Source organism: Myxocyprinus asiaticus, chromosome 14 (assembly GCF_019703515.2).
Source record: "Myxocyprinus asiaticus isolate MX2 ecotype Aquarium Trade chromosome 14, UBuf_Myxa_2, whole genome shotgun sequence".
NCBI classification, from domain to species: Eukaryota; Metazoa; Chordata; class Actinopteri; order Cypriniformes; family Catostomidae; genus Myxocyprinus; species Myxocyprinus asiaticus.
Genome location: NC_059357.1, coordinates 35,418,865 through 35,446,345, shown reverse-complemented (window position 1 = coordinate 35,446,345; position 27,481 = coordinate 35,418,865). Strand labels below are relative to the sequence as shown.

Here is a 27,481-nt window from a genome sequence, read left to right as displayed (position 1 = left end):
AGGCAAATGTGTGGAAATACGTCACATGGTCTTACCGTGTCTTGTCGGCAGTGTCGCATGTGAAGAATTCCCCATGGTAGGTCCTACCCAGAGGGGATGAAGCTCTACAAACATGGCGACTGGTGGCAGAGGAGTACTCTGCCCAAGGAAGACGAGGTTTTACCCTCCAGGAGGGAAAAGGCGTTGTACGCAAGTGGTACACCCTGCCAGCTGTCCCACGAACTTACCTGTTCATACCTAACAACACACGGGATGAAACCAGCTCAAACCGGAGTTTGAAGAACCTCGCGAAGGTATTGGGTGTTGCCCAGTCCGCTGCTCTACAGATTTCTGTTAAAGAGGTGCCATTGGTCAGGGTCCAGGAGGCCGCCACACTCCTGGAAGAGTGTGCTCATAGCCCCAAGGGGGGCGGCACACCCTGGGCGTGATATGCCAAAGCGATGGCGTTAATGACCCAGTGGGCGACCCTCTGTTTGGAGACAGCACTCCCTTTCTGCTGTCCTCCAAAGCAGACAAAGAGCTGCTCAAAGCGTCTAAAGCTCTGCACGTGATCCAAATAGATGCGCAAAGCATGCACCGGACACAGCAACTACAAGGCTAGGTCTGCCTCCTCCTGGGGCAGCGCTTGCAGGTTCACCACCTGATCCCGAAACGGGATCATGGGAACCTTGGGCACATAGCCCAGTCTGGGTCTCAGGACCAAGTGAGAATATTCCAGACCGAACTTCAGGCACGTGTCGTGACAGAGAACGCCTGCAGGTCCCCTACCCTCTTGATGGACGTGAGCGCAGTCAGGAGGGCAGTCTTCAAAGTGACTGTCTTTAGCTCAACTGACTCCAAAGGCTCAAACAGGGCTCCCCACAGGCCCTGCAGGACCACGGAGGGATCCCATGAGGGAATGAGGTGCAGTCTGGGAGGATTCAGCCTCCTCGCACCTCTATGGAACCTGATGATCAGGTCGTACATCCTGAGAGACCTACCATCAACTGCATCGTGGTGCACTGCAATAGCAGCCATGTACATCTTCAAGGTGGAGGGGGACATTCGCCCCTCCAGCCTCTCCTGCAGGAAGGAAAGCACCGACCCGACTGCGCATCTCTGGGGGTCTTCGCGTCATGAAGAACACCACTTAGCGAACAGACGCCACTTCAAGGCATACAGGTGCCTCGTAGCCTGAGTGATCGTGTCTACCACCGTGGGCGGTAGGCCACTTAGGTCTTCTGCGTCCCAACCAAGGGCCAGACATGGAGATTCCAGAGGTCTGGTCGCAGGTGCCAGATGGTGCCCCGTCCCTTAGAGAGGAGATCCCTCCTCAGGGGAATTCGCCAGGGAGGGGCTGTCGCGAGGAGTGTGAGGTCTGAGAACCAAGTCCGGGTGGGCCAGTAGGGTGCTACTAGGATGACCTGCTCCTCATCCTTCCTGAACTTGCACAGGGTCTGTGCAAGTAGGCTCACTGGGGGAATGTATACTTGCGCAGCACCCAGGGCCAGCTGTGTGCCAGCACATCTGTGCTGAGGGAAGCCTCGGTCAGGGTGTACCAGAGCGGGCAGTGGGAGGATTGCCAGGAAGCGAACAGGTCTACCTGCGCTTGACCGAATCGACTCCAAATCAGCTGGACCACCTGGGGATGGAGTCTCCACTCTCCTCTGAGCATGACCTGCCACGACAGCACCAGGAACCATACCTTGTCAGCCTCCCTCATCTCAAGTTGAGCCATAGGTGGCGCTCCTGGGCCACCAGGGTGGACATCGCCTGCCCTAGAGTCGGTGCTGTGACCTTCGTCGCCCGGAGGGTGAGATCGGTCACCGAGCGCAGCTCCTGCATAAATCCTGGGTCAGAACTACCCTCGTGCAGTTCTCTCAACGCCTTGGCTTGGTGCACTTGCAGGAGAGCCATGGCGTGCAGGGCGGAGGCGGCCTGTCCAGTGGCACTGTAAGCCTTAGTCACCAGTGACGATGTAAACCTACAGGCCGAGTACCCCCTGGCAGCCCCACCATCGAGGGTAGTGAGAGCAGAGGAGCTCAGAGATCGGATCCGGGCAGTGAAAGGCGCCTGCCACGACATCGTGAACTCCTCATGCACCTCCGGGAAGAAAGGGACCAGGGTGGGGGGCAGCCGTGAGATGAGCTTCAAGCCCAAGAACAAATCATCAAGCCACGAGGGTTCAGGGTGGGGCAGAGGGTTCCACTCCAGCCCGATGCTCGCAGCTGCCCGGGCAAGCATGGCTGCCAGCTCCGCACTGGCCTGCGACTGGGTGACCGCACCCAAAGATGGGAGCCCAGTCGAGTCCCCAGCGTCAGACTGGACCAGCCCGCTCTCTGATGCTGAGATCGACAGCTCATCCTCTTCACGAGCCCCGAATGAGACTGAGAACTTGCCCTGAGACGAGCCGGCGGTCTCATCCCAGAACTCGACTGGGGTGAACGAGCGTGCTGGGGAATGGGAGGTCCATGGGGGGGGTTACCCGGCGGAGCAGCTCCCGTTGGGGTCCCCAAGTTTCCCCCAGTGCTAACTGATGCGGCCTCATACCCGTAGGTAGAAGGACCGAGGCGGGGAGTCGCTGGGATGACTTTCCCTCTGACGAAGGAAGGCCGCAACCACAACGTTGCCATGGTCATGTTCTCGCAGTGAGGACATAACCTGTCCACGAACACTGCCTCTGCGTGGGCAGCGCCCAAGCACGTGAGACAGCGATTGTGGCTGTCGGAAGCGGAGAGGTAACAACCGCAACCAGGAATTAAACACAGATGGAAAGACATCTTTAAGAAGATGCTCTCCATCAGTGCCACTCTTTTAGTAGAAAATATACACTTTTATTGCAAGAATATATACTCTTTTAGACTGTTGAAGCGCCCGGGGCGTTCTCTGCACTCAACCGGTGCATGAGGGGGAGAAACCGATATAATGCACCGTAAATCCAACAGCTTTCTTAGAGGGAAATGGAATGGCAGAGGGATTCAGCTCACTGAACCCAACCGCTCGGCTCCAAAGAAAAAATCTGAATGAGTGGTTGCAAGCCAGCTCCTTTTATACCCGTATGTCCGGGGGAGTGGCATGCAAATTCCATTCCCATTGGCCTTTTCTCATAGATCAGAGGTGTTTGGGGCTCCCAAGGGCGACCCCTAGTGTCACTACATCGACACAACGTCAAGTGAGTGACAGATAGGGAACCAATGATTTAGCATGATTTAGTCAAATATGTTTGACGTGCAGTTTTTGGGACATGAGAAAATGACATGGGCTCTTTTAAGCCCACAGAAGTGTGTAACATTATAAAAAGTCTTAATTCTTTTTAACAAGCCTATCAAAATTGGAATCAGGTAAAATTAAACAATATAAATACCACACACACTTGTAATGGGGACTTAAATGACACAGAATTGTAGGAATGACCCATATTTACAGGCGTTCCTGTGCGAGACGCTGCTTTACATTGAAAACCAGCTCGAACGGATGCAAAAACGCGTTCAGTGCGAGCGTCCCCAACTAAACTTAAAATGAAAAATGCTTTAATACAATGACCAGGAAGAGGAGAGAAAGGGAGAGAAAAGGCTTAACATGAAAATAGTGTATTTCTCCGTGGATTAGTGTCATTTCGACGATTCCATATTTTACAGGACGTTTGGCATATTTTGATAATTAATTTTACCTGATACTGCTTCAGTGTGAGGGTGACTCTCTCCACTCACTGTCATAAATTCCCTCAGTTGATTATGGCAGTGACAACAGTTGTCAGGGGCGGGAAATGGCAGAATTCAAGTGAGAATGCACCAGTTACAACAAAGAATCTCCAGTTTCACAAAACAGCGTCCAATGCAGTTAAAGGTAAACTAACAACAGTAGATTATGGACTTCTGAAGCAGCTAAACAAATGGTTATTCCGAGGATATACACAAATATTGGTCCTTAGAAGTCATTATACGCAAATAGTCCTGGGAAAAAAGTAAGCATACGGCGTATATGTGCGTATGGCCCTGACTACACCACTGGTCTCGAGTCAATACTGATCCACACTTTTCTCTATCTTAACCTGTCTCTCGGATGTGCCTGACACTCCAAATTGAAATGAGCCAATAACCAGGAGTAATATGACCTTAGAACTGGTGATATCTGCTTTTTCTAACTCTTCTTTGCTATGAATGAACCACTCCAACTAGTTCACAAATCGGACTGAACGCTCTGGTCGAATAGTTCTCGCGTCACCAGTACAATGTCGCTTGTAGCAGTTGAGCAGTTGAGTGAACAGTACACTGAACTGAGAATCGCCCCTTTTGGAGGTGTCCGACATACTGAAAACTGATGATCATGAGCATGCGTGTGCTGTGTAATATAAGTTTCTGGTGTATTTTGCTGAACAGCAGAAAGTATCATAAAAAAAAAAACATACTGGAAATAGTTTTATGACTTGATTGTATTACAGTTTTATTAACATTTGATGATGATGAATCAACAATTCTGCAACAGTTCTGAAGTCACCAGTACACTGATCTGGGGACAGCAGCTCCCCAGTAAACAGTACACTGTGTTGATCATGGCAGTTCTCGAGTTAACAGTACACTGAACTGAGAAGACCATGTGACGTATTTCCACACATTTGCCTCCCCTTCGGGCAGGGTGTGATCTCCGCAGTGTCTTCCCCCTGGGAAAGGACACCCCCCAACGTGGACACTTATGGCCCCCAGCTTAATGATTTCCACTCTTTTTTAGGGAGAAAAAAGTAAGGAAGAGGCCACGGCTGGGGCGGCTTGTCCCAATTTTGGGCAGTCGACTTGTCCCCGAGGTGCGGAGGACCGTACGATGCTCGTGGGAGCGTTGGGGGAGGTAACGTGATGGCCAGGTGCACTGGCTACGAGGCACGCAATGTTTTGCCCATCTTGCACCGCCAGTCCACGTAACACAGTTCAGCTAGTTGTGGTGTTTCGTATAGGGACCCCTAGTGTCACTACATCGACACAACGTTGAGTGAGTGACAGATAGGGAACGTCCTGGTTACTTTCGTAACCTCCGTTCCATGATGGAGGGAACGAGACATTGTGTCCCTCCTGCCACAACACTGAACTACCCGCTGAAATGGCCGGGACCCTGTCTCGGCTCCTCAGCACAAAACCTGAATGAGTGGTTGCGAGCCAGCTCCTTTTATACCCGTATGTCCGGGGGAGTGGTATGCAAATTCCACTCACCAATTCCCATTGGCCTTTTCTCAAAGATCAGAGGTGTTTGGGGCTCCCAAGGGCGGCCCCTAGTGTTACTACATCGACACAACATCTCGTTCCATCCATCAGGGAACGGAGGTTACGAAAGTAACCAGGACGATTTCTATTTTCCCCCCACATACAGTTAAGAGTTTAGTATTACTTTCTCTCACTAACATGCATTCATTTGTAGTGAATGTGTAATTTTAACACTGATAGTGGAGGGAAATGGCAGAATTCAAGTGAGAATGCACCAGTTACAACAAAGAATCTCCAGTTTCACAAAACAGCGTCCAATGCAGTTAAAGGTAAACTAACAACAGTAGATTATGGACTTCTGAAGCAGCTAAACAAATGGTTATTCCGAGGATATACGCAAATATTGGTCCTTAGAAGTCATTATACGCAAATAGTCCTGGGAAAAAAGTAAGCATACGGCGTATATGTGCGTATGGCCCTGACTACACCACTGGTCTCGAGTCAATACTGATCCACACTTTTCTCTATCTTAACCTGTCTCTCGGATGTGCCTGACACTCCAAATTGAAATGAGCCAATAACCAGGAGTAATATGACCTTAGAACTGGTGATATCTGCTTTTTCTAACTCTTCTTTGCTATGAATGAACCACTCCAACTAGTTCACAAATCGGACTGAACGCTCTGGTCGAATAGTTCTCACGTCACCAGTACAATGTCGCTTGTAGCAGTTGAGCAGTTGAGTGAACAGTACACTGAACTGAGAATCGCCCCTTTTGGAGGTGTCCGACATACTGAAAACTGATGATCATGAGCATGCGTGTGCTGTGTAATATAAGTTTCTGGTGTATTTTGCTGAACAGCAGAAAGTATCATAAAAAAAAAACATACTGGAAATAGTTTTATGACTTGATTGTATTACAGTTTTATTAACATTTGATGATGATGAATCAACAATTCTGCAACAGTTCTGAAGTCACCAGTACACTGATCTGGGGACAGCAGCTCCCCAGTAAACAGTACACTGTGTTGATCATGGCAGTTCTCGAGTTAACAGTACACTGAACTGAGAATCACCTCTTTCAGTTCAAAATACTGAGAACCAGGGACTAAAAACGGTTCAAGGAACAAAATGAAAACCGAATTGAACGAAATTTTTAGCAGAACGTAACCGAAAACTGGAACAAAGTGATTTTCAATTGAGTGAAAACGTTATTTTTAAATGCTGGTAAATGGTTTTAACTGGTACATTTTGTTCCAGTCATTTTTTTTTTTTTTAATGAAAATAAAGGCCAAAGGTTAATCATAGTAAATCTATGAAACTACACCACTTCATGTTGCCTGAAAAAATCAAACGTGCTTTGATCCTGAAGGAAACTACTGCATCACACATTTCTTTGCCTAATTGACAGTTGTGGATGTTGCATGTGGTCATGTTGCATGACCTTTTTAACAACTATGTATAATTACTACATATACATGCACAGCTATACAGGAACAAGGAAAACATTATTAGAGGTACAGTAAAAAGTACTTTTCTCAGTTGTTTCCAAGTCTTCACTGAATTATTGTTAGATATGATGCATTAATACAGACTTGATGCTGCTGGGTTTTGCCTCAGAAGCAGATCTGTAAATAAAATTATACTTAACTGTTAATTAACTGCTTGTTATGATTTCTATGGTGATAAATCCACCACAGAAAAGAAATGTATTGCTTATTTTCATTTATTTTGAAGAGGCAAGTGGATTATTTTGGGCTTGTTTTTCCAGCCCATGTTGCTTGTTTCTCTTACGAGATCTGGCAACACTGCAATAAGTATTTCACCCACCCCTTAGTGCAGAGTACTGTCATTTTAAAAAGAACATTATTAACCGTTCTTTTATTTTGTTCTAACCAGTGACCTTTTGTAAAAGTGAGCTGCTCATGAGCATGTGTGAACTGAGGACTTGAATGATGTTTCAGTCGAGAGATGTAAATTAATTTTACTTTAGAGTATTGTGCATGCAGATTATATTTGATGTTGTTATGAGCTGGCAGGGTTGGGGAGTAGAAGAATACATGTAACGGGATTACGTATTTAAAATACAAAATATAAGTAAATGTATTCCACTACAGTTACAATTTAAATCATTGGTAATTAGAATGCAGTTACATTCAAAAAGTATTTTGATTATTGAAGAGATTACTTTGCATTTTATTGTCATTTGTTTCATTTAATATTTAGTCCTTTCAGATGGAAAACATTTATACATATAAATGGTGTGATCCAAAGAGCATTTGAACAGCGGTGAAACATTTTCTTATGATGTGTTACATTCATACGAGCAGACAGAGAAGTAAGTCTGAAGTAAGTTTGGAACAGAAGGAATAGAAATAATTCTAGTGTAAATTGTCAGCTTTACGCTAAGCTAAAATGCTATTTCTAGCCATTTTACATGCACGTGTTACCAGGCACGATCAGATTTTTTTATCAAGAAAATTCACGTTAGATCATAATTTCTTTTTTCTAGTAAGACCTTTGATATTAGGGCAAAAATCATATTCTTCATAATAATTTTTGTTTTCCTATAAAAATATCTAAAAATCCTTAAAACAAGATCAATTTGATTTATCTTGTTTAGAAACAACACTGCATAAGATATTTAGGTTTTTAGGAGAATGTATTTTTAACGTGTATTTTGTTTTACTGTTCTGGCAGAGTTTTTATAGTCAAAACAAGTGAAAAAATCTACCAGTGCTGAAGAAGTAATCCAAAGTATTTAGAATATGTTACTGATCTTGAGTAATCTAACGGAATACATTACAAATGACATTTTACAGCATTATTCTGTAATCTGTAGTAGTATACATTTCAAAAGTAACCCTCCCAACCCTGTGAGCTGGATCATGGTTTCTGTAAAAAGGGTGAGTTAATTAAGACAAGTTTATTCGCTTTATATGCTTTAGACACATAGGACATCCACATTTGTATATCAGTGTCAGTATTGGGTGCTTTAGGTGCAAAACTTTAATGTAGGAAACTTATCCAAGATGTAAGACAACTGAATGAAACACTGATGATTTTAGCTTAACAAAATAAAATGTAATAATCAGCGATATGCGCTTAATTGGCATAATTGAACGTGTTTTGAGTGTGTATTCCACGATGCAGGGGTATTATCATTATAAGCAGTGATTTCATTATATGATGACGTAAAAGAACTGGTGAATCGGTTTTTTGAACTGGTTCATTGAAACGAACCAGTGTTAATATAGTTTTGGATTTTTTATTTAGTTTTTATTTCTATTTTATATTAAATTTGTCATGACAATTTAGTTTAGTTTTCATTATTTTTCACAGTTTGTCTGTTAGTTTTAGTTTAATTTGAGTTTTCTCAGTGTTTTGTAGTTTCTGTTTAGTTAGTTTTTATTTTAGTTTTAGTTATAGTATTTTTTATGGCTGACAAAGCTGAGCTTTTACTGGTGCAATTTACTGGTGCTTTTTGAAGCTTTAGAGTTTTGGTCACCATTCGCTTTCATTGTATGGACATAAGAGCTGAGATATTCATCTAAAAACCTTTGTTTGTGTTCAGCTGAAGAAAGAAAGTCATACACATCTGGGATGGCATGAGGGTGAGTAAATGATAAGAGACTTTTAATTTTTGGGTCAACTTTCCCTTTATCTTTTTGAGGTTTTAAATTGCAATGGTAAAGAAAATGACAGAAACTTGAGGTAAATCTTGTTATGGTTATACAAATGTATAAGTTAACTTAATGTGAAATTGTATATGAAAATATAACAATTTATTCCAAACAGATGTAAATATTTTCTAGAGAATCATTTTCCCTATGTCCCACACTGTAAAAAAAAAAAAAAAAAAAAAAAACATTTTTTTTTACTGACATTTACTGTAAATAATTACAGATTTTTTTCTGCCGTTTTCATAATAAGAGAATATACCTGTAAAATACAGAAGTTTAATTTTATTTAAAATCTGCTTTAAAAGTACAGTCAAAGTCTGTAACTTTAAATTATGTACACGACTGTACAATTGTTTTACAGTTTTGAGTGTTAATTTAGTAGATATCAGTGTAAAAACACTGACCAATAAATTGTTTTTTTTTCCTGCTCTGTGCGCATTTATTGAAAAACACAGAATTTTTGTTTTTTACACGTTTGCTGTAAATTTTAAGTAATAAACACATTATAAAACCTAATGAAAATCAATTTTACAGAACTGTTCTATAAAATTACTTCCAATACAGTGTAATAAAAAAAAAATACAACTGCAACTTAACAGTAATTTTCTGTTTTCTAACATTAAATGCATGGTAAATGTATTTAAGGTCCACATCAACAAAGACATTACATTTAACCAAAAACAGTAGCTTAACATCTGCATTTGACCAAACCTGGACTTATGGTCAAATATTAATGATTTAAAAGTAAAATAAAGATATTTTAATCTCTACACTCTAGCACAATACTTGTTTTTATTATAATGCACTGGTCCTTCATACACACACAGAAACACCCACCGGGAATAAAATAATAAAGGATATTTTGATTCAAATAATTTAATAATGTCAAACTGTTAAAGCTAGGGTGTGCAATCTTTTCCAGAAACATTTTTTGTTATACTGGTTGAAAGTCTCTTCATATCCTGATAGCAATCAATAATTTAAGTGGTCTAAATGTAAAAATAATAATAATAATAATAATAATAATATATATATATATATATATATATATATATATATATATATATATATATATATATATATATATTATACAGTATATATATCTTCTGTGGAAGGGACAGGACTAAAAAATAAATAATCGACCAATCATTGCGTTCGGTCCGAATGTAATGATAGGATGTACTTCCTGTCTGTCAATCTATATTTGCATACCGCCGCGCAACTTGTTCGCGCAGACATCATACGTCATCAGCGCGAGTTCCTTGACGCTGTGCAGAGCGAGCGCGAGAATGAAAGGCGAACCTCAACTACCTTTTGTTCCTCCTGAACCACCAGTGAAAGGAAACAAGAAAAGAAGGACCGTGTTAGAAACTTCTGCAACGCAAAAACGTCTGGATGAAGAGCGTGCTAAAAGCAGAATTAACATTGGCGTTGCTTTTCCACGCTGGAGGCAACTGCGGGATTCAAAGGGTCTGAAAAATGACGCCATGGTTGCTGTTTTTATTTTGGACAGGTAATTACGTGGTTTGATTTATATATATATATATTGTAAGTATTTAGCTCATGTATTTTGTGTACATTTACGAATTATCTCAACGCTAACAGCAGCTACGGTGGAAAATGAAACTTTTTTTTACATGAGGTAATCTGAAACCGTTGAGATGATTCCACCAACACGTCTCTCGTGTGTGTGTGTGTGTGTGTGTGTGTGTGTGTGAGAGAGAGAGAGAGTGAGAGAGAGGAGGCGTGACTTTGGAGACACCTCTGAATTGAGGGCGGGCTCTATGCTTTCAAAGCTAGCTTGCTAACTGCTAGCCTCTCTGGATTACACACCCTAGCTTTAAGTAATTCGTTACCCCTCTCTTTAAAAATATGGTATATTGTAATATCTTATATTTGGCAGAATCCAACTTTTGTAAACCATAGAAAATGAGGTCAGCGAATAGTTCTGTGTTGTGATTGGAGCTGTTCAGCCAATGAATGCCCGAGAATCAGCTGTTTGAATCTGAGCGCCAGCTGCGCCGCAGGAGAGCTGTCTGTCTGAAGAAGGAAGAGACAGCCTGGCTGCACAGAAGTCTGTGTTCATGCCAAGTGTTAAAGTTTTGCATCAACTAAAGGTTCTGACATCGAGCTAAGTGATTTAGTGCAAGGTTAAGCTAAGTTGTCAAAGTGTACAGATTTAAGCTACCAAAACAATATCAGAGCTGAAGTTGTAACCCCTTTAACGAGCTGAGGGACCTTAGTTTTAGAAATTTAATTTGATGGTGCATCTGTTAAGTTCAGTACAGGCAAACAAACGTTACTTAGTTTGTAGTGGTAGTTGTATTATTGAGCTTATTTTTAATGTGCTAACTTGGCAGTAAAAGTGAAAGATGCGGTTAGCTCTTGACAGAAGTCCAAAGAGCTAGCGTTACATGTGATTATTGTTATAAAGCTGACAAAGGTAATAATGAAAATCTTGTTAAATTTGTGTGGCATTTTGACTCAGAAAATGTGTGGGAACTGTACTTAAATAGTGATTACAATTAACCCTTATAGTGAATAGTGGATTTTAACACTTATCTTATTTCTGTTCTTTTTTTCCCCCCTGTTTTTTGTCACTTCTGTCCCTGATATGTCAGAAAACCTCAGTTCGACCCAGTCATCAGGACCATATTTCGCTGTGTTCCCACATGTCTTCAGAAGATTCCTACAAGCAAACACGTGACCAAGGTATGTTTTTTTTTTTTTTTTTGGTTGTGTTCACACAACATTAGAAAATGGAACAACCAAATTGATGCAGTATGAAGGCTGGAATGTTAGTGCTACAACTACACATACTATGATTCAATATTTGTGTTTTTTATGAATTTGCCAGCAGGTTATATCATCAAACTGCTTATGCCAGACAACACACTCTTAAGTGTTAGTTACAATGACAGAGCAGAGAAAATCAGTCATTGAAATTCAGTAACTTCCAGTTGATCAGCTAATTCAGATACTAATACTACAATTACTGATGATAACAATAACAACAACAGTTATCATGATTTCAGATTTTTACATTTTACATTATGATTGTATGCATGCTAAATTGATCTAAAAAGGATGTCAGAATTACTGTACACAGGTTGCAGGTTCAAACAGATAAACGTTTGATTTGATCTTTTCACAGCAAGGCGGTGGCCACTGAGATCATTGAGAGAAGCCGCCCACAGTGTCCAAAGCCTGGAGTTATGGGATTTTCTTCCTTATGGATGCCTCCTAAGATGACTGACATCTTTCTCAGAGTTAATGTTAAAACTGTTATGTAGTGATGACTAAGGGTGAGTGAATTGAGACTGAAGAAAACTAAAGTGCACAGTGATAATGAACAGTGACATGTCATTCTATGAGATATTTGATGTGAGCATTTCATATAGTTAAAGGTGGGGTATGCGATTCCATGACAATACCATGATATAGAGCGAACAACGACACAGCAAGTAATGTAAATAACGTTAGCTAGGTAGTGGGTTAGCTTAGCTAGGTTGCAGGTTAGCAAACTGTCTCTACAGTTGCTGCTACGAAGCTAACAACCAGAGAGGATGAGACGGTTTCCCAGAGCCAGCAAACCAGCTCCAGACAGCGATACTCGCAACTCTCTACAATATATGTAAAAATATTAAGAACGCTTTACCCTATTATTTCACCATTTTAATTCTACTTAATTATATGTGTGTGTGTGTGTGTGTGTGTGTATATACAATTGTGCTCAAACGTTTGCATACCCTTGGAGAATTGGTACTATATGTACTACAAGATAACATGAGTGAGCAGGCAAAACACATTTCTTTTATTTCTTATGGGATTCATATCCAACTGTAGATTATAACAGAATGGCACAATCATAAAACAAAACATGGCAACAAAGAAAAAAATGAAATGACCCCTGTTCAAATGTCTGCATACCAGTAGTTCTTAATACTGTGTATTGCCCCCTTTAGCATCAATGACAGCATGCAGTCTTTTGTAATAGTTGTCTATGAGGCCCCAAATTCTTGCAGGTGGTATAACTGCCCATTCGTCTTGGCAAAATGCCTCCAGGTCATGCAAAGTCTTTGGTCGTCTTGCATGAACTGCACATTTGAGATCTCCCCAGAGTGGCTCGATGATATTAAGGACAGGAGACTGTGCTGGCCACTCCAGTATAGGGATGTGCGAGACTAGTCGACTAAACGGTTCTGATGCTGCTAGTCGACACTGGAATTACTAGTCGGTTAATATTTGCCCCATTAAACTGATCATAATTTTTACACATTTACATTTGGCTTTATATTTTTACAGAGGCTGCACTTAAATTACTGTCATATTAATGTTACATATTTTAAATAGAATTAATAAAACAACTATTACAATAAAAAAAGAGGATATCTGGAGCAGATACAGAGTTTAATTTCACTTCAGGCTGCGTGTGCTTCTTCCCTCTCTCACTCGCGGCGCTCGCAGGAAAATGTCAGCAAAGTAGTTATGATATCACTTCGGTGGTGCGGGAAACGGCTTTCCAAATGTTTGAAAGTCCCTAAGGATGTTTTCACATTTGAGTCTTCTTTACATCTGTGCATGCTTGGATGTTATTTTTCTGCTGAGCAGGCTTTTTCAAGTGCAGGATAGACGCCTCAGGTGAGTCAAGTCCCGTCTTTCACCGGACAATGTCGACATGTTAATTTTACTCATCAAAAAATGTATGCTTTTGAGTAAGTATCCTAGAAAATAACTGTTTTAGACTAGGTATGCCATTTTTTTTAAATCTGCTGATTAAGAAGGCTATTTTCAGCAAGGTGCCAACTGCTGAATGGGTTAAACTATCTTTTATTCTGTGTGCACGTCATGTTTAAAATACATTAGGTTTATTGTAGGCTACATCACAGGCCCATTTTTTCTATCCTATAGCTATTATTTATTTTTTTTTTTTACATCGTAACTGTTATTGGTTAACGTTGTTTACCGAACAACTGTCATATTAGATCAATGGTTAATGCACGGCTGCACGTCGTGAAATACACACAACTTTTCAGAGCATTTTTTTTCTCTCTCATAGATTTGGCTTGGTCTACATGTTAATTATTTTCAACAATGTCCTGACAGTTTTAATATGTTTTAATTTTAATAACTTTTACTTGGTCATTTCCATTTAGAACAGGCTATTAGGGTTGTTCCATTGATCCTGCACTATTAATTCAATTGTTTTCAATAAATATGTATATTAAATATTCGCTAATGTTGATTCAGTGAATGCGTGTCATGTTCTATATTTAATGTACAATGATCATAATTCAAGGCGAGCACGTCGCAGATAAATGCCCCTTTTCAGTGGAATTTAGCATCGGATTTGGAATAGATTAAGAATTTTAAATTTGCTGAAGGTTGGTTTCTCTTTAGACTAGTCGGTTACAAAACTTCCATTTAAACGACAGTCAAATTAGTCGTAGAGCACATCCCTACTCCAGAACCTTCACCTTTTTCTGCTGTAACCACTAGAGGGTCAACTTGGCCTTGTGCTTAGAGTTATTTTCATGCTGGAAAGTCCAAGAGCGTCCCATGCGCAGCTTTCGTGCAGAAGAATGCAAATTGTCTGCCAGTATTTTCTGATAACATGCTGCATTCATCTTGCCATCAATTTTCATAAGATTCCCCGTGCCTTTAGAGCTCACACACCCCAAAACATCAGTGAGCCACCACCATGCTTCACAGTGGGGATGGTATTCTTTTCACTATAGGCTTTGTTGACCCCTCTCCAAACATAGCGCTTATGGTTGTGACCATAAAGCTCTATTTTGGTCTTGTCACTCCAAATTACAGTGTGCCAGAAGCTGTGAGGCGTCTCATATTGTAACCGGGCTTTTTTGTGGCACTGGCGCAGTAAAGGCTTCTTTCTGGCAACTCAGCCATGCAGCTCATTTTTGTTCAAGTATTGTCGTATTGTGCTCCTTCAAACAACCACACCGTCTTTTTCCAGAGCAGCCTGTATTTCTCCTGAGGTTACCTGTGGGTTTTTCTTTGTTTTCCGAACAATTCTTCAGGCAGTTGTGGCTGAAATCTTTCTTGGTCTGCCTGACCTTGGCTTGGTATCAAGACATCCCCAAATTTTCCACTTCTTAATAAGTGATTGAACAGTACTGACTGGCATTTTCAAGGCTTTGGATATCTTTTTATATCCTTTTCCATCTTTATGAAGTTCCATTACATTGTTACGCAGGTCTTTTGACAGTTCTTTTCTGCTCCCCATGGCTCAGTATCTAGCCTGCTCAGTTCATCCATGTGAGAGCTAACAAACTCATTGACTATTTATACACAGACACTAATTGCAATTTAAAAAGCCACAGGTGTGGGAAATTAACCTTTAATTGCCATTTAAACCTGTGTGTGTCACCTTGTGTGTCTGTAACAAGGCCAAACATTCAAGGGTATGTAAACTTTTGATCAGGGCCATTTGGGTGATTTCTGTTATCATTATGATTTAAAAAGGAACCAGACAACTATGTGATAATAAATGGCTTCATATGATCACTATCCTTAAAAGCCTTTTCTCTTTTTTTTTTTCTTGATCAGTTATATTTTCAAAATCAGTGCCAAAATTTCACAATTTCTGCCAGAGTATGCAAACATTTCAGCACAGCTATATATATATATATATTAGGTGTATATGTATGTAACTACGCTATTTTTTTCTGTTAGTCAGACAATGTCTCTCATCAAGAGCAGCTTAATGCTTCATTTGCAGCTCAGTGGGCAGAGGGAGTCGGGTTTGACACACAGTGCTCTTTATTGAATCGAATTGTTTTGAGTCGTGAATTAAGAATCGATTTAAATCTAATTGTAACACCAAGAATCGGAATCAAACTGAATCGTGAGATTGCCCCAAATTCCCACACCTACGTGGCAGTACCACCATGTCCAAATAATATTTTCCCCATGCAATCCTAATCTGAATCTTTTAATAAATGTATACTGATACAGTCCATACTACAGATAAATTGAGAAGGTAATTAGTGCCATTATTCACATTACTGTGTATATTTTAGATACACATTATTATAAATCTTTAAAACCTTAGGAGTATTTTTTGTAAAGATCCACAGTAACCATTTCTTTGCTTCCATTTGGTGTTTATTATGTGTAGAATTGATGTCTTTCAATTTGTTACTTAGCAAAAATGAATACAATACAAAACGGCTGAAAGGGGCGTATTTATGTAAATGTCCATATTGCCTCAATATATATGTGTCAATAAATCAAATGTCATTTTGACTGATGGTTTTTCAAACCTAACATGCTTCAAGATGACATCACTCTGAAGTCCCATGCAAAATTTCACCATGATATGTCAAAAGATGACTGAATTACAGCTGTTTGAACTTGGGCGAAATCTGACAATGCTAGCCACTGGTTCTTTTTTTTAAATATATACAGAAACTGAAAGCAGAAATACTCAGCATTGTGAATAGCTAACTTGGCTAAGATGTTGTGCTGGTAAGTGAAGGGTCAGAGGTTCAAATCCAGCCATAGCCATCATTTTTTGTTTAGGATTCAGACAGAAAGACATGTTTTTTAGGATTCCTCCACTGGGAGGGTTTAACCTTTCGCACGTAAATTGTAAATGATTTAACTGATCCCCCCCAGCGTGAATTTTTTTTCGGCGGTTATTTTACAACGTATCAAATTTTAAACTACAGTGTGACGCACCAAGCTTGTGATGTGACACTCTGGGCAGTCACATGATGGCTCACCGCTGACTCGTCTCGCTTGGAGCTGGAGGACAGAGTATAGGTAAGCGTTGCGAGTCATGTTTACTTCCTCATTGGTTTAAAGCACGTATAAACTATAATAAATGTTTTAACCAACGGTTTACATTGACATTTATTTCTTTTATTTTCTCGGGCTTTGAATTTCCCTCCCACGTGCAACTTTTCTGCCAACGCATTACAAAGTTGCTCCTGGTGAGTACATTTTAAGTCTTTTTCGATTGAGAATTGTTGAAAATTGTGTGCAGGCACTTGTAGACCATGATAAATGCATGAATAATTTGTTTATGATCTGTATTTATCATACTTGGATGTAGTTTACATAATGGCTTGTGCTGTTCACTGCTTGTGTAATGTTGTGGGCATATTGCACATATCTAATGTTTCATCGTGTTCACTTTGATCAAATGCTATTGTGTGAGGTATAGCCTATATTCTAATGCTAATATTAGGAATAGGTTGCAACTGAAAGTAGCATGATATGTAATTAATCAGCAATAAATTCTAATGCAAAGGCAAAATACACATTTTACAAAATTGAGTTATGACTGAAATCTGGTCTCTTGGATTATGATCTGTCATGTGTCTGATGGGTTTCACTCAACTATGCTCATATTCCAACAAACAGAGTATGACAATTGGCTGGACAATTAAAATAAAGTTTGAAGCCATTTTTGTTTTTGTTTCTGTGATGGCATAGTTACTATTTTTGATTTTTTTTTTTAATGTAGTATAGTCACACCATTTCCTTCCATCACCATTAGATGCTCAAATGTGTTACTAGAGAATATAGAGAAATAGCCACATGATGTCAAAAAACATGTATCTTTGCTCTGTGAGAGATAAGTTCTGTATTACCATTATTCTTAAAATTAGATTTTATTTAATTTTATCTATTGATCTATGCTTTTTATATGCATTTGTTTATAGATAATACAAGTTTATTTTTTTATTTTTTTTTAATAAATATCAATATAATGAATAACAATATAAATATTTTAACAAATAAAAGCAACATAACCATAACAGCTACTAAATAGCATTCATAACATTCAATTACATTGCATTTGTGGTAAACAAAAGCCCACAATGCACACATTTCATAGATTATAAACCAATTACAAGGACAAAATACACAATTTACAATACATAACAATTGAAATATAACCATAACTAACATCTGCTTATTTTATTTCACAGTTCTCAGTAATGCATCAGTGTGTGGTACTCAAAACATGGGCTAACACAAAAGGGAGTGTTGCACAGCTCTCATGTACATGGTGAGTACATTACTGCTTTACTACTCTGCTTTTTCTTTGGTCATTTTTCAGGTGATCATGGTCATTCTCATCGTATTTGCCCCCCCTGTACCACAGGCCCTGTAACACGGCTGGGAGAATGTGAGACTGGTATACCAGTATCCTTCCTCACATAAGGTGGCGGTAAGATTATTACATCAGACATAGAGTTCCCAAGCCCCTCATAATGGTGAATGTCTGTGGTGGATCTGATATAAATAATCATGTCTTGCAAATACTCAGTGTGCATGTCACACACACACACACACACACACAAATAATGTGAAATCGGTTTCTTTTTGCAGGTGTAAACTGATGAAATGCCAGCCTGCCCTTCCACTTTGTCACTAATTCATCCATGGAGAGGAACAAAAACATGCTGAAAGGAGTGTTATTCACTTGTAAGTTGTAAATGTCCTGAGTCTGCACGATGTGAAGTACTATGTTACTTGGCTCTGCTTCATCAAGAGGCATAATCAATGACATATTGAATAATGAGTTTTATTACAGTTATGGTTAAACAAGACAAAAATTTCATACACCATAGTAATTTTAAGAACTACTTACAAATTTCATAAAAAACAATAAATATATATATATATATATATATATATTACATATTAACTATAAAGAACATATAAACAACCTTTTATAGGTTCAATAATGTTTGAGTGTGTGGTACTCCTCAAAGCATGGAGTAACACACAAGGAAGTGTTGCACGGCGCACATATGTATTTTTTAAAGTGCCTCTTCTTTCTTTTCCGTGTGTTGGAGATGGACCTTGCAGTGCCGCCTGGTCCTGCTACCCTGGAAAGTGGTTTGAGGAACCTCAGAGGGGAAATGCCTGGCTGTCTGAGGCAGGGCGGCCCCTGAACTGTGCTCCTCAAGCAGCCCTCTTATCAGGCTGATCCTGAATTGAGGGAATCAGTGGAGTGCCCTATCAATAGTAAGGGGCCATTAAGGACATGACGAAGGACCCAGAGATCCCAAGTCCCTCGTAGTGGTGGATACAGTGTAACCAGTGAGTACATCACACAAAACTACAATATAAGCTCAATTATATTAATCTAATTTACATTAGTCAGAACCAACTTTGCCAGCTTTACTTTCACTCCAGGTGGTGTTTTCTCCAGCAGTTCTGCGGAACTGTGGTTTGTTTCCTGATCTTCTCAGCATTAGACCTCTGTGGGAGATGCAGATGGGGTCTGACTTTGAGGTCCAGGAGGGGTAAAATTGCTGGTAACCCTCCAGCAGGTAGAGCTTACCTCCTCCACCTTCTTTGGTGTGGTGTGTGCAGGTGATGAAGCAGTAGCTGAGACATCTTCAATAAATATATTTCTCTGATCTCATCTGTTAATTTTTTTCTTTTAAAAGCAGGTCCCCTTTTTTCTGTGGCAATTGTGTAAATAAAACTGTAAATGCAATTAGCGAAAGAATTTGTGTAAAATCTGTGACGAGCGCCAATGCGAATCTGAGGTAAAAGTGACATGCTGTGACACGTCACTGGGGGAAAGTGAAGACGACGAAGCATTAAAAAAAGAAAGAAAACGAAAACTATGAAGCATTACTGATGTCAACCCTTTATTTTAGATTCTTAGTTGTTAAACAAAACATCTTATTTACATTTAAAAATTTATTACATTCTCATATGTCAAACGTGTGCTTATATAACTTTTATAAGGATCGTATTATTATCGAGATAAATGTAATTATTGATAGGCTGTGACCATGGCCATGTTTGTTTACATTCCAATGCAGACTTCAGTGTCTAGAGCATGACAACATAATATTTGTTTCATTTGAATAAAACATTTACGTTTGAAAGGTGATCATTTTTCTCAGTTATTTTTGCTGCTGTCATATGATTTGCACTGTAAACTTGTATTCTAAAACCTCTGTGTTTTTTAGGATTCCTCCATCGGGAGGGTTTAACCCCAACCCTCTACTGATCAATTTTTAAATGATTTGCCATTTTGAGGAGGAATTCGCATTGCTGCTTGCAGCTATATTTTTACATTATTTTTCTGTATTTAACCAATAGAATCCAGTGCTGTAACAGTGAGATCTCATGGATAAACGGTACATTGTAATAGTTTGTAGGCAGGTCAACCAATATTTAATGGTTATCCACTGTAAATTTATAGGTTAAGAACATTTATTGACAGATTACCTCTGTTGAAAATTTTTAAATAAGATTTAAAAAACAGTAAAGTGACTTATTTAAATTAATTTTTCTTTTACTTTTAAAAATGTGTACTTTGACAGGCGCATGTTGTAGGTTGATTGAACAATTCTATGAAACAACATAATTCTGCTGTTATTTAAAAGATAGCAACCTTCAAATTGTGGGCTTTAATTGTATTTATGCAGTATTTCCTAGATTTTATTACATTTTAGAGATGTTTTCTAACAATAAAAATGTGTAATTTTAAAATTTGGTTGTAATATTACAAAGAATATACAGGTGCATCTCAATAAATTAGAAAGTCGTGGAAAAGTTCATTTATTTCAGTAATTCAACTCAAATTGTGAAACTCGTGTATTAAATAAATTCAATGCACACAGACTGAAGTAGTTTAAGTCTTTGGTTCTTATAATTATGATGATTTTGGCTCACATTTAACAAAAACCCACCAATTCACTATCTCAAAAAATTAGAATACATCATAAGACCAATAAAAAAAACATTTTTAGTGAATTGTTGGCCTTCTGGAAAGTATGTTCATGTACTGTATATGTACTCAATACTTGGTAGGGGCTCCTTTTGCTTTAATTACTGCCTCAATTCCGCGTGGCATGGAGGTGATCAGTTTGTGGCACTGCTGAGGTGGTATGGAAGCCCAGGTTTCTTTGACAGTGGCCTTCAGCTCATCTGCATTTTTTGGTCTCTCGTTTCTCATTTTCCTCTTGGTTCAGGTCTGGTGAGTTTGCTGGCCAGTCAAGCACACCAACACCATGGTCATTTAACCAACTTTTGGTGCTTTTGGCAGTGTGGGCAGGTGCCAAATCCTGCTGGAAAATGAAATCAGCATCTTTAAAAAGCTGATCAGCAGAAAGAAGCATGAAGTGCACCAAAATTTATTGGTAAATAGGTGCAGTGACTTTGGTTTTCAAAAAACACAATGGACCAACACCAGCAGATGACATTGCACCCCAAATCATCACAGACTGTGGAAACTTAACAGTGGACTTCAAGCAACTTGGGCTATGAGCTTCTCCACCCTTCCTCCAGACTCTAGGACCTTGGTTTCCAAATGAAATACAAAACTTGCTCTCATCTGAAAAGAGGACTTTGGACCACTGGGCAACAGTCCAGTTCTTCTTCTCCTTAGCCCAGGTAAGACGCCTCTGACGTTGTCTATGGTTCAGGAGTGGCTTAACAAGAGGAATATGACAACTGTAGCCAAATTCCTTGACACGTCTGTGTGTGGTGGCTCTTGATGCCTTGACCCCAGCCTCAGTCCATTCCTTGTGAAGTTCACCCAAATTCTTGAATCGATTTTGCTTGACAATCCTCATAAGGCTGCGGTTCTCTCGGTTGGTTGTGCATCTTTTTCTTCCACAATTTTCCTTCCACTCAACTTTCTGTTAACATGCTTGGATACAGCACTCTGTGAACAGCCAGCTTCTTTGGCAATGAATGTTTGTGGCTTACCCTCCTTGTGAAGGGTGTCAATGATTGTCTTCTGGACAACTGTCAGATCAGCAGTCTTCCCCATGATTGTGTAGCCTAGTGAACCAAACTGAGAGACCATTTTGAAGGCTCAGGAAACCTTTGCAGGTGTTTTGAGTTGATTAGCTGATTGGCATGTCACCATATTCTAATTTTTTGAGATAGTGAATTGGTGGGTTTTTGTTAAATGTGAGCCAAAATCATCACAATTAAAAGAACCAAAGACTTAAACTACTTCAGTCTGTGTGCACTGAATTTATTTAATACACGAGTTTCACAATTTGAGTTGAATTACTGAAATAAATTAACTTTTCCACGACATTCTAATTTATTGAGATGCACCTGTATACAGGGAAAAGCTGTAATTTTATGGTAACTGTTTGGCAACTTTTGCTACTGGACATTTTACTGTTCTTTTTTTTTATTTTATTTTTTTTATTTTATTTTTATTTATTTTTTTTGACAGAGGTAGAAGATCCTAATCTTTATTCAAAGGTATAATCTTAGGTTATGTGTTGTTTAGATCATAATTCAAAGTGTCAAGAAATGTAACATTTCCAAAAGCGTCCCACTTTGCCCATATTCACCCTAGTATATCAAAAGCTAAAAGTAAAATTAATTTGAAATCATTTTGAAAGTTATGAAAAAGTATTTTAGTTTAGTTTCAGTTTTTTTTCTCTAATAATTTCCATTTTAGTTATCAAATTATTTTAGTTAGTTTTCATTTTAGTTTTTTTTAACTATAACACTGAAACTAACCTTCTGAAAGAACCGGTTTGCAGAAAAGAATCAGACTTCCCATAACTAATGGGCAATGGAAGGAAAACATAAGCTCAAATCCAAAACCTAGTGAACTGCCTCGCTGCCTTCTAAGACAGCATCCTTGCCATCATTAAACCTCATAGGTGACCGATTTGGAATGCTTAAAGGCAGCAAGTCAAAAAAAATAAAAGTGTACAGGGCATATATAGTGCTCCGCACAGGAAATGCAATACACAGTTGATTACAACAGAGCGCAACAGTCGGTTCCGGAAGTAAAAAAGTATTTGCGGAGTGACAATTTGCACCCAGGTGTAAATACTGTAGCACCTGCCACACACGTGGCTATTTGCACCTCAATAGTCAAGTGGAAACGGAAATTTACAACAAACTGCATTGTAAGCATCATTACATACAAGATAAACTGTAATAATATACAAAATACTTAATACAAATGAATATAAAAGTAGTAACCGTGTTTTTTGGTGAAAACGTCATGGTTACTTGTGTAACCTCCATTCCCTGATGGAGGGAACGAGATGTTGTGTCGATGTAGTGACACTAGGGGTCACTCTTGGGAGCCCAAGACACCTCTGGTCTTTGATAAAAGGCCAATGAAAATTGGTGAGTGGGATTTGCATGCCACTCCCCCGGACATACGGGTATAAAAAGGAGCTGGTATTCAACCACTCATTCAAATTTTATGCTGAGGAGCCGGCCATTTCAGCGGGTAGTTCGGCGTTGTGGCAGGAGGGACACAACGTCTCGTTCTCTCCATCAGGGAACGGAGGTTACACAAGTAACCATGACGTTCCCTGTCTGTCACTCAGTCGACGTGTCGATGTAGTGACACTAGGGGTCCCTATAAGAAACGCCACAATTGGCCGAACTGTGTTACGTGAACTGGCGGTGTGTGGTGGGCAGACTACTGTGTGCCTCATAGCCAGCACACCAGGTCAACACGTAACCTCCCCCAACATAGTTATGAGTGTCGAGCGGCCCTTTGGGGACAAGTCGACTACCCAAAAGATAGAGACAGGCTAACCCAGTCGTGGCCTCTTTTCCCCTTCTTTTTTTCCACTCCCTAAAAAAGAAGGGGGATTATCCGACTGGGCCACCAGGTCTAGTCGGGGGGTGTCCCTCCCAAGGGGAAGACACAGCGGAGACCACACCTCACCCAAAGAGAGGGGGGGATATTTAAATGGAAGGTTACGTCACATGGTCTTTCTGACCATGTGGAGAGTCTTCAAGATAGATCCTGCCCAATGGGGGAGGAGTTACTACAAACATGGAGACTGGGGCAGAGGGGCTCTGCCCAAGGAAGACGCAGTTTGCCAACAGGGAAACTAACTAGTGGAAGATATATATCGCATGGGGCTAGCCTTACAGGGAACCGCCACATGCGGAGCACCTACCCCAGAACAGGACTCTTAGTTAGCGCATGTACTGGGCCGGCAGCGAATCTCTCCGAAAACTCGACTGCCACAGGGCTCGGAGGAAGTCAACCAGGGAACAAACTTTTGAACACTACTGGGAATTAATTGCGCACGTCTTCAGCTCAAAAGGAGGTGGAAGGCGCTATGCGCAAGCGATACACCCGGCCGGCTATCCCGGGCTTATCCGCTTGTGTTGCGTGCCACTACCTGGGACGAAACCGGTTCCACCCGGAGGTTGTAGAACCTTGCAAAGATGTTGGGTGTTGCCCAGCCCGCTGCTCTGCAAATGTCTGTTAGAGAGGCTCCCCTGGCCAGGGCCCAGGAAGCCGCTACACTCCTGGTAGAATGGGCTCGTAGCTCTACCAGGGGCGGCATGTCCTGGCCGAGACATGCCATAGTTATGGCGTCAGTGAGCCAGTCCTCTGCTTGGAGACAGCGCTTCCTTTCTGCTGTGCACCAAAGCAGACAAAGAGCTGCTCAGAGATTCTAAAGCTCTGCGTGCGATCCAAATAGATGCATAAAGCACACACCGGACACAGCAATGATAGAGCTGGGTCTGCCTCCTCCTGAGGCAGCGCTTGCAGGTTCACCACCTGGTCCCTAAAAGGAGTGGTGGGAACCTTGGGCACATAGCCTGGTCAAGGTCTCAGGGTCACGTGAGAGTAACCCAGACCGAACTCCAGGCACGTTTCGCTGACAGAGAATGCTTGCAGGTCACCTACCCTCTTGATGGAAGTGAGCGCAGTCAGGAGGGCAGTCCTCAAGATGAGTGCCTTAAGCTCGGCTGACTGCAAAGGCTCAAATGGGGCTCTCTGTAGACCCTGAAGAACTACAGAGAGGTCCCATGAGGGAACGAGGCGCAGTCTGGAGGAATTCAGCCTCCTGGCACCTCTTAGGAACCTGATGATCAGGTCGTGCTTCCCTAAGGACTCACGTCTGACTGCGTCGTGGTGTGCTGCTATGGCAGCAACGTACACCTTCAAGGTGGAAGGGGACAGCCTCCCTTCCAATCTCTCCTGCAGGAAGGAAAGCACTGATCCAACTGCGCATCTCTGGGGGTCTTCGTGTCGGGAAGAACACCACTTAGCGAACAGATGCCACTTAAAGGCATACAGGCACCTCGTAGAGGGGGCCCTAGCCTGAGTGATCGTGTCTACAGTCGTATGTCCAGGGGCCAGACATGGAGATTCCAGAGGTCTGGTCGCGGGTACCAGAGGGTGCCCCATTCCTGAGAAAGAAGGTCCTTCCTCAGGGGAATTCGCCAGGGGGGAGCTGTTGCGAGGAGCGTGAGGTCCAAGAACCACGTCTGGGTGGGCCAGTAGGGTGCTATCGGGACGACCTGCTCCTCGTCCTCCCTGACCTTGCACAGGGTCTGTGCAAGCAGGCTCACTAGGGGAAATGCATATTTGCGCAGGCCAGGGGGCCAGCTGTGTGCCAGCGCGTCTATACCGAGGGGGGCCTCGGTCAGGGCGTACCAGAGCGGGCAGTGGGGAGGATTTTTGGGAGGCGAACAGGTGCACCTGTGCCTGTTGAATTGACTCCAAATCAGTTGGACCACCTGAGGGTAGAGTCTCCACTCTCCCCTGAGGGTAACCAATCATGACAGCACGTCCGCTGTAGTGTTGAGGTTGCCCGGGATGCGCTTTCAGCGACTTGAAGTGCTGCTGACTCCAGTGGAGGAGACGTGGGCGTGTTGTGACATACAACGAGAGCGCAGACTGCCTTGGTGGTTGACATATGCTACCATTGCCGTGTTGTCTGTCTGAACTAACATGTGCTTGCCCTGGATCAACGGCCGAAACCTCCATAGGGTGAGTAGAATTGCCAACAACTCGAGGCAGTTGATGTGCCAATGCAGTCGCGGACCCGTCCAGAGGCCGGCGGCTGCGTGCCCATTGCAAACAGCGTCCCAGCCCGTTTTGGAGGCATCTGTTGTGAGCACGACGTGCCTGGAGACCAGTTCTAGAGAAACACCTGCCCGTAGAAACGATAGGTTGGTCCAAGGGCTGAAAAGACGGTGACAGACCGGTGTGACGACCACGCGATGTGTCCCGTGGCGCCATGCCCATCTCGGGACTCGAGTCTGAAGCCAGTGCTGAAGCGGCCTCATATGCATCAACCCAAGCGGGGTGGCCACCGCCGAGGATTCCTTATGCCCCAGGAGCCTCTGAAAAAGTTTCAGTGGAATCGCTGTTTTCTGTTTGAACGCCTTCAAACAGGCCAGCACCGACTGGGCGCGCTCGTTCGTAAGGTGCGCCGTCAAGAAGACTGAGTCCAACTCCAAACCGAGAAAAGAGATGCTCTGACCCGAGATGAGCTTGCTCTTTTCCCAGTTGACCCGAAGCCCTAGTCGGCTAAGGTGTGAGAGCACCAGGTCCTTGTGTGTGCACAACATGTCTTGAGAATGAGCTAGGATTAGCCAGTCGTCGAGATAGTTGAGAATGCCAATGTCCACCTCCCTTAACGGGGCAAGGGCAGCCTCTGCGACCTTCGTAAAGACGCGAGGAGACAGGGACAGGCTGAAAGGGAGAACTTTGTACTGATACGCTTGACCCTCAAATTCAAACCGCAGGAAGGGTCCGTGTCGAGGAAGGATCGAGACGTGGAAGTACGCATCCATCAGGTCTACCGCCGCAAACCAATCTTGATGCCGGGCGCTCGCCAGAATGCGTTTTTACGTCCGCATCTTGAACGGGAGTCTGTGTAAAGCCCAGTTCAGTACTCACAGGTCCAAGATTGGCTGCAACCCACCACCTTTTTTTGGTACGATGGGGCTGTAAAACTCCATCTCAGCTTGAGGGACAGGTTCTATCGCGCCCTTCCGTAGGAGGGTAGCGATCTCCGCACAAGGTAGCAGCGTTTTCGTCCTTCACCAAGGTGAAGTGGACACTGCTGAACCTGGGCGGACGCCCAGCAAACTGAATCACGTAGCCGAGTCGGACGGTCCTGACCAGCCATCACGATGAATTGGAAAGCGCAAGCCACGCGTCCCAAGTTCCGTGCAAGAGGGACCAAAGGGACAATGTCTTCGGACATACCGGCAGGTGGGGCGGAGCTCGAGGTGCCACACCATGTCATGGCTGTGCTGAGTCTAAGGACATCGAAGCACTTACCTAGCTCCTTGTGACCACCCCCGGAACAGCCTGGGATTTGGGAGGATGAGGCCTGTCCTCATGACCCGTGGAGGCTGTCACATCGGGGGCGGATTTGTGCCACAGCTGGGCGCTCAGGGGCGGGAGACCGCCGCTGGAGCGCCAAACCTGCCAAATAGAGTGGTGGACGGTGGTCGTGATGACGGCCGTGCACACCCAATACGTGACCCAGGGAACAAGGAAACTGCTCTGCTAAACTCTTGAGTACTGCAGCCACTTTGGCATGTAGTGCAATTAAATGCAAAGGTAACAAAAAGATGGAGAGGTCTGCTTACCAGCTCCAGAGCAGCAGGTTTCGTCGTCCCTGGGTCACCCGTCTCAAGGGCGCTTTGAAGTCTTTCAGGGGTTCTGGGTGGCCGCGAGATGGGTGGCGTCTGCTTCCTGCGGTGGGCTCCACGCCAGGGCCGGGCCGAAGGGGTGGGCTGTGGCGGAGCCAGTGTAGTCACTGCAGGGGGACACCCTTGGCGACGAGTAGACGGGGTGCGGGATCTTGAGCCGCGCTGGGGCAGGATATGCCGGATAGCCTCTGTCTACTTCTCCACCAT

General features: G+C 42.2%; 1 long non-coding RNA gene across 1 annotated transcript; it reads left to right on the top strand.

Moving 5' to 3' along the window:
* The first annotated feature begins 10,147 nt into the window (after positions 1-10,147).
* LOC127452135 (uncharacterized) lies at positions 10,148-19,737 on the top strand. Its single transcript, XR_007899202.1, has 8 exons — positions 10,148-10,367; positions 11,476-11,566; positions 12,009-16,812; positions 17,818-17,897; positions 17,994-18,059; positions 18,221-18,316; positions 18,691-18,937; positions 19,034-19,737. It is a non-coding gene; the product is annotated as an uncharacterized LOC127452135 (long non-coding RNA).
* The last annotated feature ends 7,744 nt before the right edge of the window (positions 19,738-27,481 follow it).